The following is a 19,142-nucleotide window of genomic DNA, read 5'->3' on the forward strand; positions in this document are numbered from 1 at the left end:
ATTCTGAAAGATCGGTTTAACCATTACTATTGTATCTCTTGGTCTTTGGCCACTAAACTCTCAATGATCCATTCAATTTAGCTGTAAATAGGTTTGTTGTTTTATTTACACTGGGTTCTTCTGATTAACAGAGCTACGATCAAAGGTGCCAGCCATCACTTTTTCTTTTTTCTCTGTGTGTGTTTTCATGCACATATCCAATATATTCTTCCTTTTTTTAAAGATGGCAGGATCTGGTTTGCTGAAAATTTGATTGCTGTTTTTAGCTGGCTAGTTTATCACGTAGAAGCTCATGCATTGTCCTGTGTAGATTGGTGTATTAAAGAAAGCAAGTATTCATTGGTGTACCCAGATAGAGTATAATTGATGAGGGTTTCAATAATACTAAGCTGAAATATCTGTACACAGCCTATTGACAGCATTTATTACAAGACAGTTATTTTCTTTAAATTCTATTTTCTTGAAGCTAATAGAAGAAATAACCCATTGTGGAATATCCCTAATGAGGAATTGTTCAAATATTCAATCTGTAAATGAGATAAAAAGAAGAAAAAAAAGAAAGAATAATGTACTGGTTTCTTTTCATATGAAGCCTCAGTTTAATGATGAAGAAAAGATGTGATGTGATGTCAGGGTTTTCTTAAAGGCATAAATGGCATAAGTGAAATAGCTTCAGATGAGACTAGAAACTGGGTCATTGATTTTAATTGATTACTTGTTGATTTAAAGTTCTTACTACATGAGACAAAACTAAAGATGAGCAAGCAAGGGAGCCTTTATGTGACCAAACTGCTAGAAATAGTAGCCATATCTTCTCCATAATTGCACACTGCTATCTTAAAGGAAGGATGCATGAAAAAATAAAATTAAGAGAAAGGTTGACTATAGCTGCTCTGTCTGTGATCATAGGTCTGTTCCTCTAAGGTTAACCTAGAATTAGATTACAACAACTAACTGTAGAAGATAAATGAAAACATTAAAGCAGGGAAAAGTAAGACCAGTCACTAAATTATATTGTTTTCCTAGTGTATGTATCTAATCAAAGGTGTTCTGTCTGCTGTTTTATATTGAATCATAAGGGGATGTCGTCTAAGACTCCAAATAGTGTCTACAGAAGAAGGTAGCTTTAAAACCCTAACTTTTCTTTCAAACTGTGCCTTCTGGTGGGGTTGGTCTCAGCACTTTAAGCTAATTAAATTCTCAGCTATGTTAGCTGCAAAGCTTTGTTGTTTGGGTGTTCAGCTCATTGTCATAAGGTTATGGGTTCAATTCTGGGAATGGACAATATCTTTCATCCTTGAGCAAAGCAGTTCATTTCACATTGCTTCAGTTTACTCAGCTATGGGTACTATCCAGGTATTGGTGCACCTTTCTCTTCCTCTAGCTGTTACATCCTGGTTGTTCTGTAGGTTTCACAGTGAGTAGGTGAGAGGAAATAGGAGGTTAGTGTGGGGAAAAAAAGTTATCTATGCTTCCAACTCTGTAGTCATACAAAATAATTAGCAAAAAATACATGCTACCAAGCCATACTCATTCATGAGTGGCGGTTGGCTGTACAGCACTTTATCTATCTACAGGTGGGTAGATGGCCATTTCATAGTTAAGTGTCTTGATTACAATGTAGTGGTGGTGACAGGATGTATATAAACTGACCACTTCTTGCCTCCTTTATCAATTCAGATGTGCTTACTTTGTTAATTAGTAAATTCTATCTAAATTGAAATGAATTCAATGAGAACTCTAATAAAGGAAAATAAATCTTATAAATGTCATCAACTGATAAAATCTAATTTGATGTGACTTTTATTTTATATTTAAAATTATTTTCTGTCTTGATTTTCAATAAATCTAACTTCAATTTTCTTTTCTTTTATTTTTTAGGTAAGTACTTAAAAAATCTTTTAAACTGGAATTTTCTGTTTGTCTTTTCCCAAGAAATGGTAAGTGTTCTCAATGTTTTAAAGATAACTGTAGTGAAACAACAATAAAACCATTGTTTTATGTTTTTAAAATATCTTATAAGTAAATACATAAATACAAAAAAAAAAGAAAAGAAAATAGGATATTATTATTGCTATTATTACTATTATTATTATTATTATTCGACACTACAATATATTTTGTATGGATGACTTCCAAAATACATACAATCTAATATTTTATAGCACTTGTTAAACTTGAGAATTGAAAATTATCTTTTTAAAAAGATATATATTTCCACATGACTAGATTAATGCTATCATTGTAGTGTAATTCTTCTTAGTTGTAAGTTATAACCAGAGAATTACAATTCAAATTTTATTTATTTCTCTTTTATATATTTTTATTTATTGTTTGAAGTGTGAAATATATTGATAAACGTTGAGTTGTTTTTCGTATAAACCAAAATTAAAGAGACGGGGGAGTTCAAAATATGAAATCCAAATTTGAATCAACAAAGAATTATAAAATGAAATTTTTAAAAATGAATTTTCTTTTTTTCAAAATTCAAATTTTCATTTTCAAGTTGTGTTCAAGTTTATTTGAAATTTTAAAATATGATAATTATTATAATTATCTACTGACTCTTAGTGATTTACTTTAGAGAAAGAGCTATATCGTTCTTCTAGAACTTCTTCAATATGTGATATTTTTCAAATAAGAAATATGTGCTTGTTTTATGGATTGCATAGTCATTATGTATTAAATGATAATAAATAATGAGTGATTATTAAAATAAATGATATACCAAAACACATGCATGAATGTCATAAATTTATCTCAGTTAAATATCTGGGTGATATAGAAGCTAAGAAAGTTTTAGCACTGGAAATCTTCAACAACGTGATGTAGGGTACTTTTTCTAACATTGGCTGCATGGATGCAAAGAAGATAATTGTGTGTTTATGATGTAAGCCAAAGAGGTTTGCACATTTTTTGATAGCATCAGGGCTGTTTGGTGCCACAAGAGCAAATTGATACTCTCAGAAGGTGCTAAAAATTGGTGTGATGTCCAACCAACAGCTGAGGAAGGCAATGTTCGACAGTGCTATTGGAATGTAAAACAGAGCAATACTCTGAGTAGTTCTTAACAGAGCAACATAACAGCTGTCTATAAATAGATATCAGTTGGTAAGAACAGACCAATCATTGGCATTGTAAGAGTTATTTGAACTGGAAGATGTTACCACATAAAAGCAAATAAGAGAGTTGTGTTATAATGTTTCAGCTTAATTCTTGGCACAATGACTAGTTTTCCATAATGTTCATGTTCTGTAATAATAATCTGCTTTAATTGGTCATGCAAATTCTTGTTCTATTGCAAAGCCTATTCCCCTTATTTAAAATTTTGCAAATATTACGGCATTCCCCTTTTTCAATGTCACAGTATGAGGGGAAGGGCACTCCTCTAAAGATAGAGCTGTTTAGGGATTTGATTAGATAATGGATTGTCTTTATTGTTGCTGGGATTAATACTTTTTCTTCATTAAATATGCTGACAATTTTCTCAATTATAGAATTGACAACAGAATTGATGAAAAATAGTTATTGTTGGATACCAGAAATTTTGCCAGATCCAATAGTCTCCCAAAATCTTGGTTTATTACTTCACTTTTGTTTGATACAACCTTGATCGTCATTTTAAAGTTCAATCTTGCTATCAGAACTCAGTTGTTTTCTCCCTTCACCAACACAAAGCACAAAATCAGCCTCATTAAGGTCCTCTCTGTTCCATGGCTGTGTGGGAAGAAGCTACCTACGCAGCCACATGGTTCCAGGTTCAGTCTCATGGCGTAGCACCTTGGGGAAGTATCTTCTACTGTAGCCTCAGGCCGATCAAAGCCTTGTAAGTGGATTCTATAGACAGAAACTGAAAGAATGTGTGTGTGTGTGCCCCCATCACCATCACTTAACAACTGATGCTGGTGTATTTATGTCACTGTTAACTAGTGGTTCAGCAAAAGAGACCAATAAAATAAGTACTAGGCTTAGAAAGATTAAGTCCTGGGGTTGATTTCTTTGGCCATAACCCTTTAAGGTGGTGCTCCAGCCTGATCACAGTCAAATGACTGAAACAAGTAAAAGCATAAAAGAATTCATGAGTAAACTTCATCTTTGTCAATTTTTCCCAAAATGAAAGATACATCCTATGTTTCACCTGCTTTCTTGAAGTATGTAAAAACATTTACTAGAGATTGCTGTATTGTGGGATGGAACACAAAACTACAAAGATCTAAAACAAACTTCTTAAATACTAAAAAAAAAAAAGAATATATTTTCATTTAAAATAAAATTCATATTTTCAAAGTTAGCAAGTTGCAGAGTCCATACAATGGAGACTTTCATGTTCATTTTGTCGTTGTTTAAGGGCCATCCATAGTTGTTTTTTAGCTCCAGGTATGCTCTGACCAAGCAGTGGCAAACCAATATGTTTTTTTTTCTAAGTAGAAATGGAAATTAAATCATTGTTGCTGGTTTATAATGTAACCAATAACATTTTTTCTTTGACAACTTAATTCTGATGAGTCTTTAGTACTACTCTGCATAAAAAGCAACATGGAAGTCCTTCCAAGCCTGACTGATTTTTATTGTTTCTCCATATTTACTTGGAATTCTTTGGCTGTTGTCATTGTTTAACACCAAGTCAAACCTGATCAACCAAAGGACATATAACTGAAGGCAATCCAGCCATTATCATTATTATTCAGTTCTATATTTAAGAGATGTATTATTATTATTATTATTATTATTATTATTATCATCATCATTATTTCAGATTGTATTGTGTTATTTTGCATTTGATTTGGGTGCTATTTTTAAAAGGTTGTGTGACTACATAAAGATTCTCTTTATCTTCAGCCCAGTGTCAAATGAAAAGAGAGAGAGAGAGAGAGAGAGAGAGAGAGAGAGAGAGAACGAGAGAGTGAGAGAGAGAGAGAGAATGTTTCTTTTATTCCTTTACCTGATATTGGAAGTGAAACAATCAGTATTCTAAAAGCAATTGCTTTCTCTGTTTCTTTTAAACAAGACTTCTGTATTCTCTTTCCTATATTTATCTGTTCATCCTGTTCATACAAATGTACATTTTCATTCACTAGCATGTACATAAACACACACAACCACACACGCACACACACACATGCATATACTAACATGCACTCACTAAGATAATATATATTCATACTCTCTAACATCAACACAGTTTCACCATTAAATATGCATACACATGAATAATTATATATACACCATGTACATGCACACACACACACACTTGCACACATATACATGCAATTTTTGTTACATTGCAATACACTCATATATTGACATGCTCAAATGTACATGAATATATAGTGATGAAATAAGGTTCTTTCCTCATTTTATCCTTTTCATTTTAAGTAGAATTTGATAGATCTGTTGTTTTTCCCAGCCGCACCTCCAAAAATATGTCAATAGTTGTTTCATATCTTGACACTTGACTCTGTTCTTCAACTTTTGTTGATTATGACATAAGCGATAACATAAGCGATAACATTTGGGTTTTTCATCACTTAGAAAGATGAAAGATTCAACAATAATAATTGAAGCAAAGAGCTTAGTGATAACTGTGTAATGATATTGATGACAACAGTGACAATGATGATGATGTTGTTGGTGATGGTGGCAGTGAAGATGATGATGCTGATGTTAGAGCTAGTTGCTTCAATGGCTGTGGTGAAATTTATGATGAAGATAATAAAAACCTTTTTCTTTCATTTTCCAAGTATTCTTCTTCTTTTTTTCTGTGTGTGTTTTTTTTAAAACTCTTTGCTGTTCGTTCATTGATGTATATTTTTATGCCATGTTACAAACCTTGTACTGCTGTGTTTCCATAAAAATAAAAACGACTTCTCCTGCACTTTTCTTTATTCCTTGTTATTGTCGGAAGGTAATAATTCTTTTACAAATGGACCAAAGTCCTCTGTGGAATGGCAGTTTCATTTCAAATGATGTAAAGAAGCATGAATGTTGATTTCTGAGGAGAAAACAGACCTATTCCTTCTTTACCCACTTTGACAGGATGAATGAAGCAATCAGATTTACTGACATAATACTGATGTAACAAATTAGTTTAATCTCAGCATATTACTGGTACACTTGTTTTCTAATACTGAACAGATTTGAACAGATAAAAGAAATGTTAATTAGTAATTAATTTTTTATAGGGAAAACAAAATATGCATATTATGTTAAGTATATAAGTCTATATATTTGCCATGTGTTTAAATATAAGTCTGTATACCTTTATGAATTTAAATGTTTGATCATATTATCACTGGAAATAATTTTTAAAAAAACTTGTTTTTAAACAGGCTGAATTTCTTAGTGAATTTCTCAAGCATTGGTATTACTGATACCACAGTTGATGACTACTAAGTAAAATCATTAATTACATGTTTTCAATGAGCCAATCAATGGTTCATTGCTTTTCTGAAAGCAAAGATGAGACTGATATTTCTTTTTCCGTCCAGTTTAATCCGTAATACTTACTTCCTTTGCTACTATACATCAGTGACACACGTGCACGCACACACACACACACACACACACACACACACACACACACACACACACACACACACACACACACACACACACACACACACACACACACACACACGGAGCTTATACACAGTTTTCATTTACCAAATTCCACTCACAAAGGTAAAGGTGTGCTCAGTGTTGTAGTAAAAGACACTTGCCCAAAGTGACACACAACAGGGGTGTATATTCCAGGTATGCTGGGTGTGTTCTGCCCAGCCAGCGAAAATGGCAAATTCATCATAAATATGAACCTTATATATTAACTTAATCACAAACTTTTGTTATACCACTGCTTGAAGTTTGATGGCGACAGGTGTGGCAGCACACCCAATACAACAACCACCATATACCACTGGTACACAGTGTCATTGAATTCAGAACTGAGCATTTGCAAATCAAACAATGGTACCAAAATATTCTATGTAAACAAGTGTTCCTGAAATTTATTTCAAGAACCTAAATCACTCTTCATAATTTACCCTTTATATCTGAATAAACTATTTTCGTAGTGATATAATTATTTGTAGATTCATAGAATGATTTAGTTTCTTGGTTTCTTCTGTCAAGTTATGTAAAGTTTGTGGATCGGTGAAGTAGTGTTTCTACTTTGGCAGTTGCTGGTCAGACACATCTAGCAAAGTAGGCTATTTAATTCTTTATTTTAAAAAACAAAAAAAATAATATGTACAGATATCACCATTATCTGATTTCTGGCTGGCAATTAAATAACTGTGCTGCTTTTTCAGAACACTGTCTTCACAAGAGATTGGTATTAATGGAAGTTAGGTTGTTTCAATGTTTGCATGATGTAGAATAGACATCATGCATTCAACAGTGATGCAAAGAGCAGCATCTTCCCACTCAATGCCATTTTATAATCTGAAACAAAAGCTTTCTTTCCTTTTACTATTTTTTAAAAATTTTATTCTAGTTTATTTATTTTATTTTTTTTTTTTAAATTTCAAGTTGTAATTTCTCTGATATTAATTAAATCTTTTGTTTCCAGTATCTGTTTAGTTTCGGTAACTGGTTGTCTTCATACTTCATTAACACAGACTTGACTACAATTAATTACAGATCAAGCTGTGACTAGGAATACAATTTAAATAATATCCGACACTGTCCTTTTGTCTGATCTTCCATATTTTCTCTTGTTAATAGACACTTGCTGTCCATCTATTATCGTAATCTAACTGATCAACAACACCACTCCCACCACCAATGGCAAAACTTCTCTGTATCTCTCTCTCTCTCTCTCTCTCTCTCTCTCTCTCTCTCTCTCTCTCTCTCTGTAGCTTTCTCTCTTTTTCTCTCTCTTGCTCTACACTGCCTTCTGTTCTGTATAAAACTTTGCCTCTGTACATATATCTGGAAGATTTGTAGTTCACCTACAGCTACTTTTAAAAGAAATGGCATACAATTATGCCTGTTGAAGTATGGTTGCCCATGTTAAAAGGGTTAAAATTTATCTTCTTTAAATTATATTTTCCTCTTCCTCTCTCTCTCTCTCTCCCCCTTCTCCTTCCATTTCCCTTCTCTCTTTCTCTCTCCCTCCCCCTCTCTCTTTCTCTCTCTCTCTACAATATTTTGCTACATGCATTTAGACTATTTCAATATTTCATTCCTACATGAACATTTTTTTTCTATTAGATGGAATCATTTTTCCATTAGATGTCTCTGAACAGTTTAGTTCTGAGAGAGACATAAAATATATTTCAACATGGCAAATATTTTATTCTCTGTGATACGCACGCGCACGCATGCACGCACGCACACACACAAACACACACGCACGTACACCAACCAAATGTTATTTCCAAAATGATTACTGATTAAATAGCAGCCTTCAACATTGTTTTATTTTAGCATTTTTAGTCTTTTATTCTATTTTATTTTTGTAATTTAAAAAAAAAAAAAGAATTCCTTGCAATATTTAATTTCTAGCTGAATGAATTCCCATTCCATAAATATTATATTTCCAATTTTGCCAATTAATGTAATATCATCTAAATAAATTGCAAATCAACAAATATCACATAACTACCTACATAGCAATCTATAAATAAACAATTTGTAGTCTTTAATGCAACTGATGCATGTATACATGTCCATGCATCTGTGGATAAAATACTTACAACATGCATGCAAAGATAGGTATCCACTCCCTCACACACACCTATTTTATAATCTTCAAAAAGCTTCTGCATTGCATTTACTTTATGTAAGTATTTCATATGTGCAGGTGTACATGCATATGTGAGAGAAATTGAGATCGTGTGGTGTTCGTGTAAGGAAGAAAGAATTTTCCCATGATACCATTTTTTTTTTAAGCACTTTTGTAAAATACTGATGAAATGCCCCGTGGCAAGAACCTGGAGCAGATCCATTTAGATACATCATTTACTTATCTATTTTTTTTCTGTCCAGTAAGTTAGAAATGGCTGATAATCTTTGTCAACAAATTTTGTTAAGATTATCTCTACATTACATTTTCACACTGTCATAATAAATAAGCTAAGGATCACGACTAATAAATAAGCTAAGGATCACGACTAATAAATAAGCTAAGGATCAACAAAAATATATTCCTGTATCTATTGATTAGCTTCTTTCACAGTATTGAGCTACTCTGTAACTGGTGATGAAGGTGGTAGGATGCAAATTCTGATGTTGATTTTAACTAATGCTCCCTATTATTTTTTTTTTATGTATTTTTGTTAACCACACATATTTACTTTGCCTATCATTTACTAGACGAGGGGCTGATACATTTTTTCTGGTCTGATTGTCAGACTATTACTTACTGGTAAACTTCCTCAGCAAAAAGAAATTCTCTCAACTATTTCCCACAGCTAGATGACTGTTGCACATTTGGTATATCTAGTACATCTGCTGACTGGTTTCTTGGTCATTATTTATATGATACAACTGTTGACAGCACCCTGGCTGTTGTACATCAGGTGTAATTATTGGACTGGCCTCTTATGTTGTTGCACATCAGGTAGAACTGTTGACTCACCTTCTGACAGCTGAACATCTGATTCAGATATGGCCTTGCTTCTTGTTTATTCTACAAATGTACAGCATTTGATGGATTAATATATTTCAGAACCTGTTAACTCTTTATACCCTTTGCCTGTTAATGCTTGTTAAAAAACAAAACCATGATAAATAATTCTAAACGTTTAGTCAAGTCATGTTATTTATTAAGAAGGATATCACTACTAATGTTTACTTAGGCTAATTGCAGTTCAACCTACATATATATTTATATACTGTAAATAATATCTATAAGCTTAAAGCTTATAAGCGATCACCATGTATTGGCTAAAGAAGATAGTCTAATACTTGGCAATATAAGACCATGACAGAAGAAAGTGGGCATTAGTATGCATGGGAATCAAGCCCACTCCTCTTATATTCATGATAAGTGCACCCACAGATGTGGGTTCGATTCCCATGTGTAATAATACCCACTTATTTCCATCAAGGGCTTACATGCCCCAATAATGAACTATTCTCTTTAGCCAATACACGGCGATTGCTTCCAATTATTATTATTATTATTATTATTATTATTATTTACAGAACTTTTATTCATCATCATGTCTTAATTCAACGCAGAATATATATATATATATATATATATATATATATATATATATATATATATATATATATATATATGTATATATATATACACACACACATATATATATACACACACACACACACACACACACACATACACACACATTTATTCTGGGTCAAACTTCCACTCATAAAACAACAAACACATTATTGTATAACTAGCTGATAGCTAAATAAGAAGGCCGGATGCAATGCTTCACTTCTATTTTGATATTAAATTTTGTTTTGATTTAATGATAAACTGTTATCTTTTGTTTATCTTTCACTTATTTCAGTCATTGGACTGCAGCAATGCTGTAGCACCACCTCGAAGAGTTTAGTCAGACAAATTAGCCCCAGTGTTTTTTTATGTTTGGCATTTATTCTGTCAGTTTCATTTGCTGAACTTCTAAGTTACAAGGATGTACACAAACCAACACCAGTTGTCAAGCTGTTAGGGAGACAAACACAAAAGCATACGCACATATATGATGGGCTTTCACTCAATTTTCATCTACCAAATTAACAAACAAAACATTAGTAGGCCCAGAGTTGCAGTAAAAGATACTTACCCAAGGTGCCATACAGTAGGACTGAACCTGAAACCATGTGGTTGCAAAGTGAGCTTTTTAATTACACAGCCATACTTGCATCTATATTTTTAAAATGTTTTTCTATAAATTACTTAGAAGAGAAAAAAGAATGGAGCACTCGTGCTGGTGTCACATAAAAAGCGCTCCTGCTGGTACCATGTAAAAAGCACCCAGTACACTCTGTAAAGTGGTCGGTGTTAGGAAGCTGTAGAAATCTTACCAGAGCAGGCAATGGAGCCTGGTGCATCCCCCAGCCTTACCAGCTCCTGTCAAACCATCCAACCCATACCAGCATGGGAAACGGATGTTTAATGATAATGCTTTAACGGTGATGCTTTAGTCATTATTCAAAATATCAAATATATGTTAAGGTCTTTTCGTTTTAATTTTTCATTAAAATTATCCCTCTTCTAGTTAAATATATATATATATATATATTTATATAAAGGGCATTATTACAGAAAAATAATAACGTCACACAGTGGACTTCTCAAAATAACCACATTTAGTACTAAATGTGGTTATTTTGAGAAGTCCACTGTGTGGCGTTATTATTTTTTTGTAATAATGCCCTTTATATAAATATAAACAAATAATTATATTCTTGGGAATAGAAATTTCCCTTATGAATTTTTTTTACACACTGGCTTCTTGATAAAATTCTTGTAAAAGAGTTTTATCCCTTTTTGAATTTATATATATATATATATATATATATTTTATCTAGTTTCAGCTCACGAGCTGTGGCCATGCTGGGGTACTGCCATTTTGTATTGCTACATAATTTTACTTCACGAATGCTTTTCAGGAATTGATATATCTTTAAATGTACCATTTAAATAGGGCTTTCTTCCTTTGTGTTTTTTTTTTTTTTTTTTTTTTTCAAGTTGAAAATGTAGTTTATTGTATTTGTATTGAAGTCTAAATTACTGATTCAAACTTTCAGTTTCATATTATTTAATAATAAATCCAGTGTTTCATGTTGGAAATTTTGACAAAACTTGGCTTCTGTCCTCTCAAATTTGTTGTTGAAACTTACAGAAATGTCGAGTTAAAAATAACATTTATGAATATATAGCAGAATATCTATTTCAAAATCTTGAGAATTTCAATTACTTTATTCAACTATTGGTGAATCTCAGTGAGTATGTTCTATTGATGTCTACCAACCACTTTCATTACTGCTCTATCTACATCATTGTACAGTGAGATTGGTTCTTATTGGTTTTTATGCCTATACATAGTACATTTATGGAATAAAAGCTCCCAAAAAGGATATTTTTAACCCTTTCTATTCTCCATATTTAACCGATTCACTGCAAAATCTTTTTCACAGACAACAGACTCTGCTTCTTCTGATTTGAATAAGAATCCAGTTTGAAATTTCCTAAATATGAAAGAATGAATTTGATTTTTCATATCTGGAAATTTTCTGAAAATTTAATTTAGAAAAGCTTATTTAGTGTGAAGAGAAGTTGCTAAAAGAGGAAAAGTGATTAGTATACTAAAGAATACAATTATAACTTTATATAGTTTCAGGTTCAATTGGTCAAGACCTTTTCAACTGTATGGAATTAAATTTCTTGTCCATTTTCACTCAGTGTGAAAGAGTTATAATCAAGTTCATCTTTACGTCCAATTTTTCATGCTAGTATGAGTCCAGTGTTGCTTTACTGCTTGATGTCCTTCCTGTTGTTATTTCAAGCAGTGAATATTTTATTCCACTCATCTTTAAAAGTGCAGAGTTACAAGATAATTTGTTAGTAGGTAATATCTACAGAGGTAAATTTTTAGCTCAACACTTTTCATGAAAGTAAGTGAAACATAAATACTCATATGCAGGCACAAGTATGTGTGCACGCACGCACACACACACACACACACACACACACACACACACACACACACACACATATATATAGTTCATTGCCAGTGCCGCCGGACTGGCTCCTGTGCAGGTGGCACGTAAAATACACCATTTTGAGCGTGGCCGTTGCCAGTACCTCCTGACTGGCCTTCGTGCCAGTGGCATGTAAAAGCACCCACTACACTCTCTGAGTGGTTGGTGTTAGGAAGGGCATCCAGCTGTAGAAACTGCCAAATCAGATTGGAGCCTGGTGTAGCCATCTGGTTCGCCAGTCCTCAGTCAACTCGGCCAACCCATGCTAGCATGGAAAGCGGACGTTAAACGATGATGATGATAATGATTGTGTGCATGTATGTGTAAATGCTTGTTTCTATGGGTCTTCACATTCACGCTGAACAAAAACAGTGTTACTTGTTTGCCTTTCTTGCAAACAATATGTAAAATAGTTTGTCAGTTTTGGTGTGTAAATACAAGTGAAATGAAAATACCTTACTTGAAAAGCAAGTAAGGGTTGATGACAGGGAAGGCTTCCAGTCATAGAATACTGCCTCAATAAGCCTCATCCAAACCATGCCAGATTAGACAAAAAAAACATTGAGGAACATGTAGAGGAACATTTTTCTTTTTTAAAGAATAAGATGGAGTAGATCCTTGGCGTTAGCTCAACTGTGTGATCAACCGCTCTTCCTCCTCCTCCTCCTCCTCCTTCTTTTTCACCTCCTCCTCCTTGCTGCATCTTATATTTCAAACACAGAATGCATAAAACTATATCAATCTTTCTCTCCTTCCATTTCTTAACACAATAGTGTGTGATATGAGGGAGATTTTAGCTGCTGTTACTACCAGGATGAGTAACTTATAGAGGCTTCATCATTTCCAAGATATATTTAATAAATAATTTTAGATAAATATTTAATACTATGTAGAGCATGAAACCATACAATAGAATAAAGCATTCTTTCTTTTTTTAGCCATAGAACCTGAAGAATCACTGTGCTATATAATTAATTCTATATGGAATATTATTACTCTGAACAATGAGAATATAAGAATGAAAAGTTACTGCTGATGAAAAATATCAAATGAATTTCGATATTGCATTTAGACTTTGAGAATTAAATATATGTTACTCTCTTTTACTATAGCCTAAACTGGAATTAAATTAATTTACTGTTTTGTAATTTCTTCAGAATTACTTTTAAATGATCATTCACAACCTTCATTCAATTAATGTAAGTACTCTCTGGAGTGGCCATGTGATGATGGTGGTGGCAATGGTAGTGGTAGTAGTGGTGGTGGTGGTGGTGGTGGTGGGAAGGTCACTTCTCTAAGGGTTTTACTCATAGATTTTATAAGCAGCAAACAAAACAAAATGAAGATTGTTTAAAGAATGCTACTAAATTAGCACTTTTGTGCTTGAATTTGAGTGGCTTAATCTGTCATTAGCTGCTACACATTTGAGGAAATTGGACTGGGAAGACAAACAACTGGAAAAATAAGCCATGTTTACAATGGGTTCATCACCATCATCACCATCACCACAACCACCACCATTGTCAACACTGATTCTATCACGATGATATTGTTTAGATATCTAGAAGACGTAATAACCCCAGCATCTAACCATTCTTTCTATCCAGAGTTCTAACTTTACCAAAGCCACTCCACTAAGTAGTGATGGTTGTTAGCTGACTTATCTTGTCTCACTATAATGATAATGAAGATGATGATGATGATACATGAGCAGACAACAATGGTAAAAAGACAAAAATCTCAAATATTGGTACTGGACATGGGAAACAATCGAACAGTGACAAATAAAAGATTATTGTGCATATAATAGAAATATGTTTTTAAAAATAGTTTCCTTTGTTTTATTTTTTAAGTTCTACTGTCTAACCAGAGTTCAGTCAGTGGACTGTAATCATTCTGGACCACCACATTCATCAAAACTATAATTGCTTATATAAACTTCCAGTACTGTTGCTTATTGTATCAGCCTCATATGGTTGATAAAATAAGCAGCAAAGGTGAAGTTTCTGTACTTTCTGGGTGGAGGGTGCAGTTATTGGTTTAGGTGATATCCATGTCTAATTAGTCAGGTAAATGAAACAAGATGACTTCAGTTAGAAATAAAGAGATCATTCTAAGTTAGCTCTAAATGATCAGGGCATATGATGAAAACTATTCCAACCATGATCACCCACTCCTCTATATCTAAGACAACAATTATCAAATATGTTCCTGCACTTAAAGACTAGAAAAGTGTAATTTAAAGAGGTTTAGCTGTTATATCTAGCAAACTGATCAACTGCATAGAAGTTATGATGTCAGCTTCTTAAGTCTTTACTACTAGACCACCACCACCACGACCAACAACAACAATAATGTGTATAATATTTATAATATAGAATAGCATTAGCTGTGATATTTTGTCTTAGAGAAACTTCTCAACTAGACTAATGTGTTAAAAAACAATGAACTCATTCAGGATATATTCAGCAAATCATAGGGCATGGTGTTTCAGTTTAATTTGGTCTCCTCATTGATGAACACTCCTGGACACTCTGAGCTAAGCTGAATATTATTTCTTCGGATAATAATAATAATTATTTTTAACATTGGTACAGGGGCAGTACTTTTTTAGAAGGGAATAGGTTAATACCATCAACTCTAGTATTCAGCTGATACTTTACTATACTAACCTCAAAAGAATGAACGGTAAAATTGTTCCCGATCAGATTTGATCAGAGAATGTAAAAAGCGAGAAGAAATACAGCAAAGCTTTTTGTCTGACATGCTAAAGAAGCTGCCAATACAGCACCGTCATTGGTGTCATAGTAATAGCAGCAGTAGTAATTCTTGTTGTTGTTTCTAGTATAAACATAAGTCCTGAAGTTTGGGGGAGGGAGGTAATCAGTTATATTGACCACCCCCAGTACTTGACTGGTTCTATATTTTATAGCCTCTACAGGGAAGGAAGGCAAAGTTGACTTTGGTGGGATAAGAACTCAAAATGGAAAGATCCAGAAATACCACATTTCCTCTAATAATAATCATCATGATTATCATCATCATCATCATCATCATCATCATCATCATCATTATTATTATTACTAAATTTTATATGCTAGAAAGGCTCTTGCAGAAAGACAAAAATAAAAATTTTATCAATGTAAGAAATTTGGGAAGAAAAAAAAAGCAATAATAATAATAATAATAAATCTGCATAAATGAAATGTATGGGATCACATGTTAAAACTCCAAGAGACATGTTTGGCTATAGAGTCTCAAACATGACATGTCTATGATAAATCTTCAATAATTCTGTGCATTAATGTAATTGGTCTGGTGACAAAAAACAGGAATAAAATTAATGGCAATGCCAGTATTGTTTAGTTTCCTGACTCTTCTACCAAACACACACACACACACACACACACACATATATATACACACACACACAAAGTTGCTGTTGTTCTTGTTATAGCATTTTTATTTACTAGTTACCTCAAAAATGACAGGATTGCTGAACCAGTAAGTCATAACAATATTCACTATCATCATCATCATCATCATCATCATCGTCATCATTATTATTATTATTATCATCATCATCATTATATATGCCCAGGTATCTATGTCTGAGAAGCTATAAATAACTAACTAAATATTCTATATTGTAGATACACAGTATAATGCAACACGTAATACATAATACATTTTCCGTGTTACATTATGGTAGGTATGTTATTTTTGTAACAGTTGACTACTTAGAAAAAAGAAAAAGAAAAGATGAAACCAACCTTGAGAATTGCAATAAGATATGTGATGTATGTTTGTTTGTTTGTGTGTGTATATATGTATATATGCATATATATGTATATGTGTGTGTGTGTGTGTGTGCATGTATATGTATATATATATATATATATATATATATATATATATATATATATATTGTATATGCACCATAGCATTTTATATACACAATACTAAAATCCAAAACTAAGCAAAAATTTTGCAATCACTTGTGTAAAATTTTGTGTGTGCGCATGCACTCACACACTATCTTTCACAAGTGGCTGTCTAAGAGTGTGAGTGTGATGTATGGTGTTAGTTCATTTAATATTCATTTTTCCATGTTAGAATGGATAAGGTAGTGAAATTTTTTAGCCAGGATATTATGGCCAGATCTGTTCTTCCTATTGCCAATCCTTTACCTGTTTTGCAAGGAAGCAGATTGTTTCAGATGGTGAAGACTACACTATAGATCCTAAGTTGTTCAGGATCAAAACCTTTCCAAAAGAAGGTATAATGACCTTGTTCTTTTTGAGTTGTCCATTTTCTACTCTTCTGGTTTCACTCAAAGCAACAATGTCAAAATTGAACTTTTGAAGTTCATCAGCTACAAAGCACTTCTTTCAGGCCTGTCCAAGTTTGAATTGCCCATTAGAGTTCAATGTTTCAAATTTCATTGTTTCATGTCCTGTAATTTTTCAAGCCATATGTGGGTGAAACTCTCTAGATGCAGTTCTCCAGACAGGCTGGAATGTATCAGATTATGTTTAGGGCAACTTTTCTAGCCCCCTCCCTTACTTTTAGGGTTTGCAGATTTGATCCTAAAGAGTGGCTGAATTGGTATTCCCTGCTTCAATGCCAGTTCATGACTGAGAGCTTCCAGTTATCATTAGTCTGCTTCTGTAATTCTAACCCAATCACCAGAAGACTTTTTTTTAAACAAAGATTCCTCTGTGTGATGTTGCTTGTCATGTACTTGTTGCTATATGTATATATATATATATATATATATATATATATATATATATATATATATATATAAACAATATATGAGTATATGCATATATATGTACATGTATGTATATACGTTCATCTACATGTACATATAGATACATAATTGGGTACATGACGTGGCAAAAGAACAAGGACAAAATGGTAAACAAGGTGCAACAACCAAGCAGGCCACATAGAAACATCCCCTTCATCAGCTGCCACCATTAAAACTCCGGCGTTTCGAAGAATTAAGGCAGTACGCATTGATAAATTGGTTCTTCCCACGAACACAAATTAAATTGTTTTCATATATATATATATATATATATATATATATATATATATATATATATGTGTGTATATATATATATATATATATATATAGAGAGAGAGAGAGAGAGAGAGAGAGTGATAGAGCTCTGTGTGTGCGTGTGTGTGTGTGTGTGTGTGTGTAGTGATTGCTCCATCTTCACAGGTGATTGCCATCTCCATGTGCTTCCTTGTTAATGGCAATTCTGACTTTCTGTGCAACTACTCCAGGCCAGAATAGACCTGGTAGCAATTGTGAATAAGAGATGGTTCCACACTCATCAAAGACCTGGAAATCCTAAATTAGAACCTTACTACCAGATGCAGTTTAAAGTCAAACCCAAGACATGTGTAGATATATATATATATATATATATATATATATATATATATATATATACACACACACACACACTATTGGATGTGTCAGTATTTAGCTGTCATACATTTATTTAATTTACATCATTAACATCCTTGTGGAAGGTGATGGTGAGAACTGTAATATCAGGGGTGAACATCTAGTAAATGGGATGTGTGATGCAGTTACCAATTTTGCTTGAAGACACTATACAACCTGCCAGTAATACTCTTGAGAAAAGCAATAACATTACAACCTTAATTCTACCACAATTTTTCATTTGTGTGCATATATGAGAGAGAGGAGAGAGAGAGAGTGAGGAGCAGAAAGAGAGTGAGGAGCAGAGAGAGAGAGTAAGGAGCAGAGAGAGAGAGAGTGAGTGAGTGATTGTTGTTCATACATATAGGTTTCCTTGAAAACACTGATAAGTACTTGTTTCATTTATATCATTAATGGCCTTTGGATATAATCACATCCTTGCTTTCCCTAAAGGATAGTGTTTAGTGTATGGCAGGCACTGTAGTGCTAGGAGCAAGCTTCTTTTGAGGTATGACTGCTATACAGTTTCAGATCCTGATTGAATAAACTACATAATATCCCTTCCAGGAATTTTCTGGGAGAAATGCTTGAATGTATGTTACATCACACACTACTATTTTGCTTCTAAAATTGTTCATTCCCAATCAAGGAAAAGTCTATATTTAATACACATGTGTGTGAAGGAGCCACCTGTTTGACATATCAGAATTAAAGGTATCCATTTATGAGTGATTTATGCTATTTACCTCAGGGAAGTAGAAATCAAGTTTGGAAGGTTCATCCCTTTTTACGTAATTTGAAACCAGGTTGTGGAATCTCAATTTACCTGGTGGATTCAATAAACAACGGATGAGTCTGATAACTTTATGTTGAAAAGCACATCTTTTCTGACAGTGTCTGCTAGGAAAATTAGAAAAAGGGATTCAATTATGATATTTTCTTTGACTATTGTAGTTTTTAATAAATATTTCGCTATATTTTGAAAACGCTT

This window comes from Octopus bimaculoides, chromosome 13, assembly GCF_046866305.1.
Source record: "Octopus bimaculoides isolate indiv1 chromosome 13, ASM4686630v1, whole genome shotgun sequence".
NCBI classification, from domain to species: domain Eukaryota; kingdom Metazoa; phylum Mollusca; class Cephalopoda; order Octopoda; family Octopodidae; genus Octopus; species Octopus bimaculoides.